We start from the raw sequence: 12,299 nt of genomic DNA, 5'->3' as shown, positions 1-12,299 counted from the left end.
CACACTTTATAAACATTTTTTTTTTTTTCCGAGACAGAGTTCTGCTCTGTCGCCCAGAGTGCAGTGGCGGGATGTCGGTTCACTGCAACCTCTGCCTCCCAGGTTCAAGCGATTCTCCTTCCTCAGCCTCCTGAGTAGCTGGGATTACAGGCTCCCGCAATCATCAAGCCACGCTAATTTTTGTATTTTTAGGAGAGATGGGGTTTCATCACGTTGGCCAGGCTGGTCTTGAACTGCTGACCTGGTGACCTCCTGCCTCAGCCTCCCAAAGTGCTGGGATTACAGGCGTAGGCCACCACACCCGGCCTGGCTCAGCATTTTGGGAGGCCAAGGTGGGAGGATCTCTTGAACCCAAGAGTTCAAGACCAGCCTAAGCAACATAGTGAGAAACCGATACCCATCTCTACAGAAAAATAGAAAAAATTAGCCAGGAGCGGTGGTGCATGCCTGTAGCCTCAGCTACTTGGGAAGCTGAGGTGGGAGGATTGCTTGAGCCCAGGAATTTGAGGCTGTAAGTGAGTTGTGATCAAGCCACTGCACTGCACTCCAGCCTGGATGACTGAGTGAGACCCTGTCTCAAAAAAAAAAAAAAAAAAAAAAGGGGGACAGATAAACTATGGAAAATCAAGATGGCCCAGAGTAGACAGACAAGGCTGGGGAGGTTGTGAGTGGGAATGGCAGTTGGGAAATGCTTTATAGAGTGTCTGGGCCTGAAAGGGTTGAAAGACTCCGGAGGGGAATTCCAGTTAAAGAAACAACTGGAGCACAAGCTTGGTGCAAGAAAAAGAAGGAAGTGTGTGGCTACAATTCATGAAAGATGGGCAAAAGGGGAGTATTAGAATATAAAACTGGAATGTATTTCCTGGGGAAAGCCACATAAGCAGGACCTTGAGAGCAAAGCTAAATCACTTGAATCATAGATAGAAAAAAAAAACCAGGGAGAGTTTTTAAGTAGGAAAGTGATAAGACATTGGGGGATAAGATGGAGACAAGGTCATTAGTTAGATTGCCATAGTAGTTTAGGCAAGAGGATTCAATACTAGCAAGTGTAACGGCAGTGGAAGTGGAAAAGAGGGGATTTGGGTTAGGGGTCTCCAACTCACATACAGAAATCAGCTAAGTAATGTAGGTAAGTGAAATGAACTGAGTTGGGACTCTGGTGAACTGGGCAGCCCTTTCACAGCTCCAGCTGCTTGTTGCCTTGTGACAGTATTGTCTCTGTGTGATCAAATAGTTTTCAAAAGAATCCAGAAGTCCAGAATTGTGTATTTACCCACTTTAAAATGTTGAGTTTAAATTTTTTTGGCCGGGCGCGGTGGCTCATGTCTGTAATCCTAGCACTTTGGGAGGCCGAAGTGGGCGGACCACCTGAGGTCAGGAGTTAGAGACCAGCATGGCCAACATGGTGAAACCCCTTCTCTACTAAAAATACAAAAATAAGCCGGGCGTGGTGTGGGTGCGGTGGCGGGCGATTGTAATCCCAGCTACTTAGGAGGGTGAGGCAGGAGAAGCGGTTGAACCCGGGAGGTGGAAGTTGCAGTGAGCCAAGATCACCCCACTGCACTCCAGCCTGGGGGACAAGAGCGAGTCTCAAAAACAAACAAACAAAAAACTGAAATATGCCTGTGGGCCAAAGGTGGCCCTCATTGTGAGTTTGCAACCTCTTGTGCAGTGACATAGAATCTACTAGAAAATAGGGCATTTAAAAAAAAGTAGGCTAGGTAGAGCGGCTCACGCCTGTAATCCTGAAGGGGGCCAGCCCCTCCACACCTGTGGGTATTTCTCATCAGGTGGGACGAGAGACTGAGAAAATAAGACAGAGAGACAAAGTATAGAGGAAGAAAAGTGGGCCCAGGGGACCGACACTCAGCATAAGGAGGACCCGTACCGGCACCGGTCTCTGAGTTCCCTCAGCATTTATTGATCACTATCTCTACCATCTCGGTGAGGGGGATGTGGCAGGACTATAGGGTAATGGTGGGGAGAGGGTCAGCAGGAAAACATGTGAGCAAAGGACTCTGTCATAAATAAGTTTAAGGAAAGGTGCTGTGCCTCGATGTGCATGTAGGCCAGATTTATGTTTGACTTTACACAAACATCTCAGTGCAGTAAAGAGCAGTATTGTCGGCCAGGCACGGTGGCTCACGCCTGTAATCCCAGCACTGTAATCTCAGCACTTTGGGAGGCCCAGACGGGCGGATCACGAGGTCAGGAGATGGAGACCATCCTGGCTAACATGGTGAAACCCCGTCTCTACTAAAATACAAAAAAATTAGCTGGATGTGATGGCGCGCACCTGTAGTCCCAGCTACTTGGGAGGCTGAGGCAGGAGAATGGAGGGAACCCGGGAGGCGGAGCTTGCAGTGAACTGAGATTGCACCACTGCACTCCAGCCTGGGTGACAAGGCAAGACTCCCTCTCAAAAAAAAAAAAAAAAGCAGTATTGCCGCCAGCATGTCTAACCTCCATCGATAAGGCAGTTTTCTCCTATCTCAGTAAATAGAATGTAACGTACGATCAGGTTTTATACCGAGACATTCCATTGCCCAGGGATGAGCAGGAGACAGATAGATGCCTTCCTTTTATCTCAACTGCAAAGAAGCCTTCCTCTTTCACTAATCCTCCTCAGCACAGACCCTTTACGGGTGTCTGGGGGACGGTCAGGTCTTTCCCTTCCCACAAGGCCATATCTCAGGCTGTCTCAGTGGGGAGAAACCTTGGACAATACCCAGGCTTTGTTGGGCAGCAGTCCCTGCGGCCTTCCACAGTGCGTTGTGTCCCTGGGTACTCGAGACCGGAGACTGGAGAGTGGCGGTGACTTTTACCAAGCATACTGCCTGCAAACACATTTTTAACAAAACACATCCTGCACAGCCCTAAATCCATTAAACCTTGAGTCAATACAGCACATGTTTCTGCGAGCACAGTGTTGGGGCTAGGGTTACAGATTAATAGCATCTCAAGGCAGAAGAATTTTTCTTAGTACAGATCAAAATGGAATTTCTTTTTTTTTTTTTTTTTTTTTTTTTTTTGAGACGGAGTCTCACGCTGTTGCCCAGGCTGGAGTGCAGTGGCGCGATCTCGGCTCACTGCAAGCTCCGCCTCCCGGGTTCCCGCCATTCTCCTGCCTCAGCCTCCTGAGTAGCTGGGACTACAGGCGCCCGCCACCGCGCCCGGCTAATTTTTTGTATTTTTAGTAGAGACGGGGTTTCACTGTGGTCTCGATCTCCTGACCTTGTGATCCGCCCGCCTCGGCCTCCCAAAGTGCTGGGATTACAGGCTTGAGCCACCGCGCCCGGCCTCAAAATGGAATTTCTTATGTCTTCCTTTTTTACATAGACACAGTAACAGTCTGATCTCTTTTTTCTTTCCCCCACATAATCCCAGCACTTTGGGGGGCCAAGGCAAGCAGCGTGCTTGAGCCCAGGAGTTTGAGACCAGCCTGGACAACATACGGAGACCCGTCTCTGCAAAAATAAAAATTAGCTGAGTGTGGTGGTGCATGTGTATAGTCCCAGTTCTGGGGGAGGCTGAGGTAGGGAGGATTGCTTGAGCCCAGGAGTTCAAGGCTGCAGTGAGCTTTAATTGTGCAACAAATAGAGACCCTGTCTCAAAAAAAAGAGGGTTTCACTCTTGGTCACTGTAACCTCAAACTCCTGGGCTCAAGCAATCCTCTGGGCTGAGCTGGGAGTACAGGCACTGGCCACTATGCCCAGCTAATTTATTTTACTTTTTGTATAGACAGAGGTCTTGCTGTGTTGCCCAGGCTGGTCTCAAACTCCTGGGCTCAGGTGATTCTCCAGCCTTGGCCTCCCAAAACAATCTGTAGGTAACAGACTTAGTCTGACTTCCTGGCTCTGGCTTCTTCCCTTCTAGTTCATTCTCCACATTGTAGCCAGAGTGATCTTTACAAATAAAAACTCTGGTCTGTCGGGCAGGATGGCTCACGCTGGGAGGCCTAGGTGGGTGGATCACTTGAGGTTGGGAGTTTGAGACCAGCCGGACCAACATGGAGGAACCTTGTCTCTACTAAAAATACACAATCAGCCAGGCATGGTCGCGCATGCCTGTAATCCCAGCTACTCAGCAGGCTGAGGCAGGAGAATGACTTGAGGAAGGCGGAGGTTGCGGTGAGCTGAGATCGAGCCACTGCACTCCAACCTGGCCTACAAGAGCGAAACCTCTCTCTCAAAAAAAAAAAAAAAAAAGTCTGGTCAGGTCTGACTTCCGCTCACAATCCTTCAGTGCCTCTCCATTGTCTTTTTTTTTTTTTTTTTTTTGAGACGGAGTCTCGCTCTGTCGCCCAGGCTGGAGTGCAGTGGCTGGATCTCAGCTCACTGCAAGCTCCACCTCCCGGGTTTACACCATTCTCCTGCCTCAGCCTCCCGAGTAGCTGGGACCACAGACGCCCGCCACCTCGCCCGGCTAGTTTTTTGTATTTTTTAGTAGAGACGGGGTTTCACCATGTTAGCCAGGATGGTCTTGATCTCCTGACCTCGTGATCCGCCCGTCTCGGCCTCCCAAAGTGCTGGGATTACAGGCTTGAGCCACCGCGCCCGACAGCCTCTCCATTGTCTTTAAGCTATAGCCCAACTTGATCAATACAGCCATTAAGAAGTGCTGCTAGACCGGGCATGTAATTCCAGCACTTTGGGAGGCCGAGGCGGGCAGATCACTTGAGGTCAGGAGTTCAAGACCAGCCTGGGCAACGTGGTGAAATTGTGTCTCTACTAAAAATGCAACAATTAGCTGGACATGTTGGAGTGTGCCTGTAATCTCAACTACTTGGGAGGCTGAGGCATGAGAATTGCTTGAACCCGGGAGGTGGAGATTGTGATGAGCTGAGATCACCCCATTGAACTCCAGCCTGGGCGACAGAGTGAGACTCTGTCTCAAAAAAAAAAAAAGGAAAAAAAAAAAAAGCCCTGCTTCTAACGGCCAGTGGCTCACACCTGTAACCCCAGCACTTTGGGAGGCCAAGGTGAGAGGGTCCCTTGAGGCCAGAGGTTTGAGACCAGCCTGGGCAACATAGTAAGACGAAACCCCCATCTCTACAGGAAAAAGAAGCCCTGCCTCCCTATCACCACTGCTCCCCCAAGCCTAATCTACCCCTTCCCACCCACAATAAACTCCTTGGGGTTTGATTCAATGTGGGTAAATCATCCTGCTATCTCTATTGTCTAGCAGAATACAATTCACAAATAGGACTCAATATACATTTATTAGTTACCTTCATAAGTTTTTTTCAGTTTGCCTTTTTATGTTGGGAATTTTACAAATTTTCAAATGATTATTTCTCAGCCAATTCATTGACTGTCTTATCAAATGATTTTGCTAGTAGCAAGGTCTGGAAAGTGTTTGTTCAAGGGGCAACACTGCCCCCACCTGGCAGCAAGAGGCACTGCCTCAATTAATGGAGGGGAAGGATATGCAAATAACCAGTGCTTGGCAGGGAACTGGTAGACATGACAGTGGAAAAAAGGCTCAATTTCTTTTTGAGATGGAGTCTCGCTCTTTTCCCCAGGCTGCAGTGCAGTGGCTTGATCTCAGCTCACTGCAACCTCTGCCTCCCAGCTTAACGCAATTCTCTTGCCTCAGCCTCCTGGGTAGCTGGGATTACAGGTGCCCACCACCACTCCTGGCTGATTTTTGATTTTTGTATTTTTAGTAGAGACAGGGTTTCACCATGTTGGTCAGGCTGGTCTCGAACTCCTGACCTCAAGTGATCAGACTGGCTTGGCCTCCCAAAGTGTTGGGATTACAGGCGTGAGCCACCACACTGGGCCTCAATTTCTTTTTGAACCAGGATCTCACTCTGTCGTCTAGGCTGGAATGCAGTGTGTGATCACAGCTCACTGCAGCGTTGAACTCCTGGGCTCAGAGCATCCTCCCACCTCAGCCTCCTGAGTAGCTGGGACTGTAGGCATGTGCCATCACACCCAGCTAATTCTTTCATTTTTTGGAGTGTGACAGTGCCTCACTATGGTGCCTAGGCTGGTCTCCAACTCCTGGGCTCAAGTGACCAAATTGCTGGGAAACAGGCATGAGCCACTGTACCTGGCCCAAAAGAAATAGCATAGAATTTCCTGGGTTGTGGAGGAGTGTGGCATTGAGGTGGTCTTCCAGGGAAGAGGTACTTTTACAACTGTGGTGGGTACCATGGGTGTCTGGGCTACCTGCTCATGCAGAGTACTAATGTTTTCTGGTTGTGCTTTCAGCTTCATCCTGGATATACCATTTCCATCTTAATGTCTGACTAAAGGGTCTGTCTGACTTTGTGACTAGGTAGGTCTGACAAGACCCAATTCATAATGGGGCAGTTCTGGATGCTTCATAGTCAAGCTTTCCAGTAACAGCCTTGACGCTGTTTCTCAAAAGGCACCTACTTCCCTGCTTTGGACAGCTTGGTCTTGCTCCAGAATCTCAGGGACTCGCATTGTGCTTTTGCCGTAGGAGCTTGCCATAAGTTCTCCACTGCATCTTTTTTTTCGCTACTGATACTTTGGCTCCCCCAGGATCTGCTGGGTTGCATGGCTTAAGTGGCAAGGCCATGTACATTGCAGCCTAGACTAGGTGCAGAGCCGTTTCCTACTCACAGTTTGAGTCAAAGTTGGCAGCTTACCCAGTGTGTGGGCTGGAGATATATTTCTAGGTATGGATGTGATAGACACCACACCCATGCATCCTTTTTGTCTTTAGTGGTGGTACTGATCTCTGTCCCTCCCCAGGATGTAATACTGCTTTGATTTACTATCATGGCTGAAAAGAGGGAGGGGTTTTAGAGGGGTTTGTCTGTCCCAGTATGATAGCTCTTATCTCTTAGGCCAAGGACCCAATGTGATTACTTCAACTCCTAAGTATATCAGTCCTGTTAAATTTTTTTTTTTTTTTGAGATGGAATGTGCTGGCTTGCAGTGGTGCCATCTGGCCTCACTGCAACTTTCACCTTCCGAGTTCAAGCAATTCTTGGACCTCAGCCTCCCAAGCAGCTGAGACTACAGGCGTGCACCACCACGCCTGGCTAATTTTTGTTTGTTTGTTTGTTTGTTTTGTTTTGAGATAGAGTCCCACTCTGTCACCCAGGCTGGAGTGCAGTGGCGCAATCTCGGCTCACTGCAACCTCTACCTCCTGGGTTTAAACAATTCTCCTGCCTCAGCCTCCCATGCCCAGCCCTCGTTTAAACACTTGGACCTGAGGAAATGACTAGTGATGGGTCCATGGACAAGCAGACTTACTATGAGCTAGTAAGTTTTGGCTAAGACTTCAGTTACTGCCTGACACCTGTAAGTCCCCAGTATAATGCAGGGATCATGGTGATGCTTTGGGTTTCCAGGTCTCAATGTCAGTTCAGATCTTGTCCCCCAAATCCTCAAAGTGTTTAGGCATTTCCCTTTACCCAATAGTCTGAGTAGGTGATATGTTGACATACTCCCGTTTAGGAGGAACTGGCGGAACCATTACAGTTTTAGCATCCTTTCCTAGGGATTTGGGTACCTCTTCAGTAATTGAGTTTTGGATGTGAAAGTTGGTTCAGCCAGGTGCGGTGACTCATGCCTGTAATCCCAGCACTTTGGGAGGCCAAGGCATTCAGATCACTTGAGGTCAGGAGTTTGAGACCAGCTTGGCCAATGTGGCGAAACCCCGTCTCTACTAAAAACACAAAAATTAGCTGGGCGTGGTGGCGTGTGCCTGTAATCCCAGCTACTAGGGAGACTGAGGCCGGAGAGTCCCTTGAACCCTGGAGGTGGAGGATGTTGCAGTGAGCCTAGATTTAAAAAGTTGGCTCAGATCCGGGAGCCGAATGAAGGATTTTGACTGTGTATTATGGTGATGGCCCTTAGCTGCCTCTTCCTCCTCTATTCTTGCCTTTTTCTCTTTGTAGATGTGTAGTAGCATCCTTTTTGGCTATCCACATATTTTTCCCCTAAGGATGCCATGCTCTATTGTATCCACAACTCTGAATCGAACTCCCCATGACTACCTACCCCTGCAACATTGCCAGTTTTATGGTAGTTGCATATTTCTGGCTTTTGGCAGCTAAGCAATGCTATCTGGCCTCTGTTATGTGTTGAAACATACTTCTCCATATATCTTGAGTAACTCAGCTCTGTGACTGCTTCTCCTGTCATCAGCTGTGGACTGCTCAGAAGCCACCACTGAATTTCTAAGTGATGCTGATGCCCACCGATGTCACCAGTGTTTTCCTGATGGTTTTGTAAATGTGTCCTTTGGGTCCTTTCTTGGAACACTATTCTCCGGTCTCACATCGTACAGTACAGTATGTTTATCTATTCCAGCATGCCCACTTTTTTCAGTCACTTTTTTTTTTTTTTGGTTGGGGGATGGAGTTTCACTCTTGTCGCCCAGGCTGGAGGGCAATGGTGCGATTTCGGCTCATTGCAACCTCCGCCTCCCGGGTTTAAGAGATTCTCTTGCCTCAGCCTCCTGAGTAGCTGGGATTACAGGTGCCTGCTACCATGCCCAGCTAATTTTTGTATTTTTAGTAGAGATGGGGTTTCACCGTGTTGGCCATGCTGGTCTTGAACTCCTGACCTCAGGTGATCCACCCTGATGGGAATGTTAATTATAGTAGTTTCTTTGCTTTTTTTTGTGGGAGGGGTCTTACTCTATTGCCCAGGCTGGAGTGCAGTGGTACGATCTTGGCTCACTGTAACCTCTATCTCCTGAGTCCAAGCTATTCTCGTGCCTCAGCCTCCCAAGTAGCTGGGATTACAGGTTTGTGCCACCAAACCTGGCTAATTTTTGTATTTTTAATAGAGATGGGCCTTCACCATGTTGGCCAGGTTGGTTGCAAGCTCCTGACCTCAGGTAATCTGCCCTCCACAGCCTCCCAAAGTGCTGGGATTACAAGGTGAGCCACCACATCCGGCCATGCTTTTTTGGTCTGTGAGCAAGAATAGTATCTGTTCTTATCCTCTAACATCTCATCAGTCCTGTAATTGAGGATACTTTATCAGGTGGATTTTTGGAACAGGGAGATGGAACAAAAGCTTGCTCATCCTTTTTACAAGTCAATATAGTATTGCAGTAACTCCATGAATGCTATGGTTCCTCCTTTTGGGGTAGATGTCAGTTAAAATGCAGACTGTTGCATTCCACTGTATCTTTTGGTTTCTGGAAAAATCTTTAAGGTGAATCTGCTCATTTTCTTTTTCTTTCTCTTTCTCTTTCTATTTTCTTTTTCTTTCTTTCTTTTTTTTTTTTTTTTGAGACGGAGTTTCTTGTTACCCAGGCTGGAGTACGATGGACCAATCTCGGGTCACCACAACTTCCGCCTCCCGGGTTCAAGTGATTCTCCTGCCTCAGCCTCCTGAGTAGCTGGGATTACAAGCATGCGCCACCACAATCGGCTAATTTTTTGTATTTTTAGTAGAGACGGGGTTTCTCCATATTGGTCAGGCTGATCTTGAACTTCTGACCTCAGGTGATGTGCCTACCTCGACCTCCCAAAGCGTTGGGATTACAGGCGTGAGCCACCGCAACCGGCCTATTTCCTTTTTTTCTTTTCTTTCTTTCTTTCTTTCTTTTTTCTTTTTTTTTTTAATTTGAGACGGAGTCTCGCTCTGTCGCCAGGCTGGAGTGCAGTGGCCTGACCTCGGCTCACTGCACTCTCCGCTCCGGGGTTCAAGCGATCCTCCTGCTTCAGCCTCCCAAGTAGCTGGGATTACAGGTGTGCGCCATCACACCCAGCTAATTTTTGTGTTTTTGGTAGAAACGGGGTTTCACCATGTTGGCCAGGATGGTCTCCATCTCCTGACCTTGTGATCTGCTCGCCTCGGCCTCCCAGAGTGCTGGAGTTACAGGCGTGAGCCACCGTGCCTGGCCGCTTCCCTTTTTCTTTACATTTAATTTAATTTAAAAAATTAAGATGTTTGTCTCAGCCTATTGCCCAGGCTGGTCCCAAATTCTTGGCCACCAGCAATCCTCCCACCTCGGCCTTTCAAAGTGCTGGGATTATAGGCATGAGCCACCATGCCTGGCCCGTTTTTTTCTTTAACATTATGTTTTTGACACATTTTGCCTATCTTTTATGTCCTGGTTCTTTCAGATTTAGTCATTTCTAGTATTCTAGTTAGAAATTTTCTACAAATTATTTTACAAATGTTCTACAAATTATGTAAAAAAACAAAATTTTTTTTTTGAGACAGTCTCACTCTTGTTGCCCAGGCTGGAATGCAATGGCATGATCTTGGCTCACTGCAAACTCCTCCACCCAGGCTCAAGCGATTCGTCTGCCTCAGCCTCCTGAGTAGCTGCGATTATAGGCTCCTGCCTCCATGCCCAGCTAATTTTTGTATTTTTAGTAGAGACGGGGTTTCACTGTGTGGTCCAGGTTGGTTTCAAATTCCTGACCTCAGGTTATCTGCCTGCCTTGACCTCCCAAAGTGCTAGGATTACAGGTGTGAGCCACCACGCCTAGCCTATTTTTCAAGTTTCCAAATTTTTACTACTATAACCAGTGCTGCAGTAAAATCTTTTATATATTGCTTTGTGTACATGTGTGAGAGTTTCTCTAGGATATGAATCTACCTAGGACTGTTGCTGGGTAAAAGGGCATCTTCATTCTATAGGCAGTTGCAAATTTTTTCCTAGACCGAATGTACCAAATAATGTTGCCACTTATGCAATTTGTATCCTCCTAATCACTTTGTTTAGTCAGATGTTTTAATATTGCCAATCCGATGGACATGAAGTTCTATTTTCTTGCCATTTTAATTTGCACTTTCCAGATTACTAATGAGGTTCTGTAATCTTTACATTCTTTTGTATATCTAATTTTGTGAATTGGGTTTGTTTTTTTTTTGAGACGGAGTCTCGCTCTGTCGCCCAGGCTGGAGTGCAGTGGCCGGATCTCAGCTCACTGCAAGCTCCACCTCCCGGGTTCACGCCATTCTCCTGCCTCAGCCTCCCGAGTAGCTGGGACTACAGGCGCCCACAACCGCGCCCGGCTAATTTTTTGTATTTTTAGTAGAGACGGGGTTTCACCGTGGTCTCGATCTCCTGACCTTGTGATCCGCCCGCCTCAGCCTCCCAAAGTGCTGGGATTACAGGCGTGAGCCACCGCACCCGGCCCGGGTTTTTTTTTTTTTTTAAGACAGAGTCTCAGTCTGTCGCCCAGGCTGGAGTGCAGTGGTGTAATTTCTGTTCACTGCAATCTCTGCCTCCCGTGTTCAAGTGAATCTGCTGCCTCAGCCTCCCGAATAGCTGGGACTACAGGCGTGCACCACCACGTCCTGCTAATTTTTGTATTTTTAGTAGAGACAAGGTTTCACCGTGTTAGCCAGGCTGGTCTCGAACTCCTGACCTCAAGTTATCCACCCACCTTGGCCTCCCAAAGTGCTAGGATTGCAGGTGTGAGCCACCATGCCTGGCCTGAATTGGCTATTTCTATTATGTGATTAGAATAGAATTTCTATTCAGTGATTTTTTTTCTTGCTGAAGTATTGTGCTTTTTCTTACTGATTTTTAGTGATAATTTGTATGTTTCATCTACTTTGTTAGTTGTATTAGTTTCAGATAGTATGTCTTCTATTTGTGGCTTGTCTTTTCAGTTTGTTACGGCAAGTTGTAGATGCATGATTTTTTCTCTTTTAATGTTGCAAAATTTATTTGTCTTTTTCTTAATGGTTTATTCTTTTGTGTGTGGTTTTTTTTTTCTTTTTTTGAGTTGGAGTCTTGCTCTGTCGCCCAGGCTGGAGTGCAGTAGTGAGATCTTGGCTCACTGCAACCTCTGCCTCCCAGGTTCAAGCTGTTCTTCTGCCTCGGTCTCCTGAGTAGCTGGGATTACAGGTGCCTGCCACCATGCCCAGCTAATGTTTGTATTTTAATTTATTTTATTTTTTGAGACGGAGTCTCTCTCTGTTTTTCCAGGCTGGAGTGCAGTGGCCCAATCTCAGCTCACTGCAAGCTCCGCCTCCCAGGTTCACGCCATTCTCCTGCCTCAGCCTCCTGAGTAGGTGGGACTACAGGCGCCCGCCACCATGCCTGGCTAGTTTTTTATATTTTTAGTAGAGACAGGGTTTCACCATGTTAGCCAGGATGGTCTCGATTTCCTGACCTTGTGATCCACCCGCCTCGGCCTCCCAAAGTGCTGGGATTACAGGCATGAACCACTGTGCCCGGCTAATTTTTGTATTTTTAGTAGAGACGGGGTTTCACCATGTTGGCTAGGCTGATCTCTGGCCAGGCTGGTCTCGAACTCCTGACCTTGTGATCTGCCCACCCTGGCCTCTCAAAGTGCTGGGATTACAGATGTGAGTCACTGTGCCTGGCCTCT

At 47.6% G+C, this 12,299-nt stretch overlaps 1 protein-coding gene and 1 non-coding gene across 4 annotated transcripts in view; both read left to right on the top strand.

Annotated features, from left to right (window-relative positions):
- The window catches only part of SLC3A2 (solute carrier family 3 member 2), a 31,766-nt gene that overhangs the window by 667 nt on the left and 18,800 nt on the right, over positions 1-12,299 (top strand). The window lies entirely within an intron of this gene.
- LOC123568984 (U2 spliceosomal RNA) lies at positions 8,894-9,075 on the top strand. The gene has a single exon (XR_006692524.1). It is a non-coding gene; the product is annotated as a U2 spliceosomal RNA (small nuclear RNA).

Source organism: Macaca fascicularis, chromosome 14 (genome assembly GCF_037993035.2).
Source record: "Macaca fascicularis isolate 582-1 chromosome 14, T2T-MFA8v1.1".
Classification (NCBI taxonomy): domain Eukaryota; kingdom Metazoa; phylum Chordata; class Mammalia; order Primates; family Cercopithecidae; genus Macaca; species Macaca fascicularis.
The sequence above is the reverse complement of the archived record's forward strand: the minus strand, read 5'-3'. Positions and strand labels throughout refer to the sequence as shown.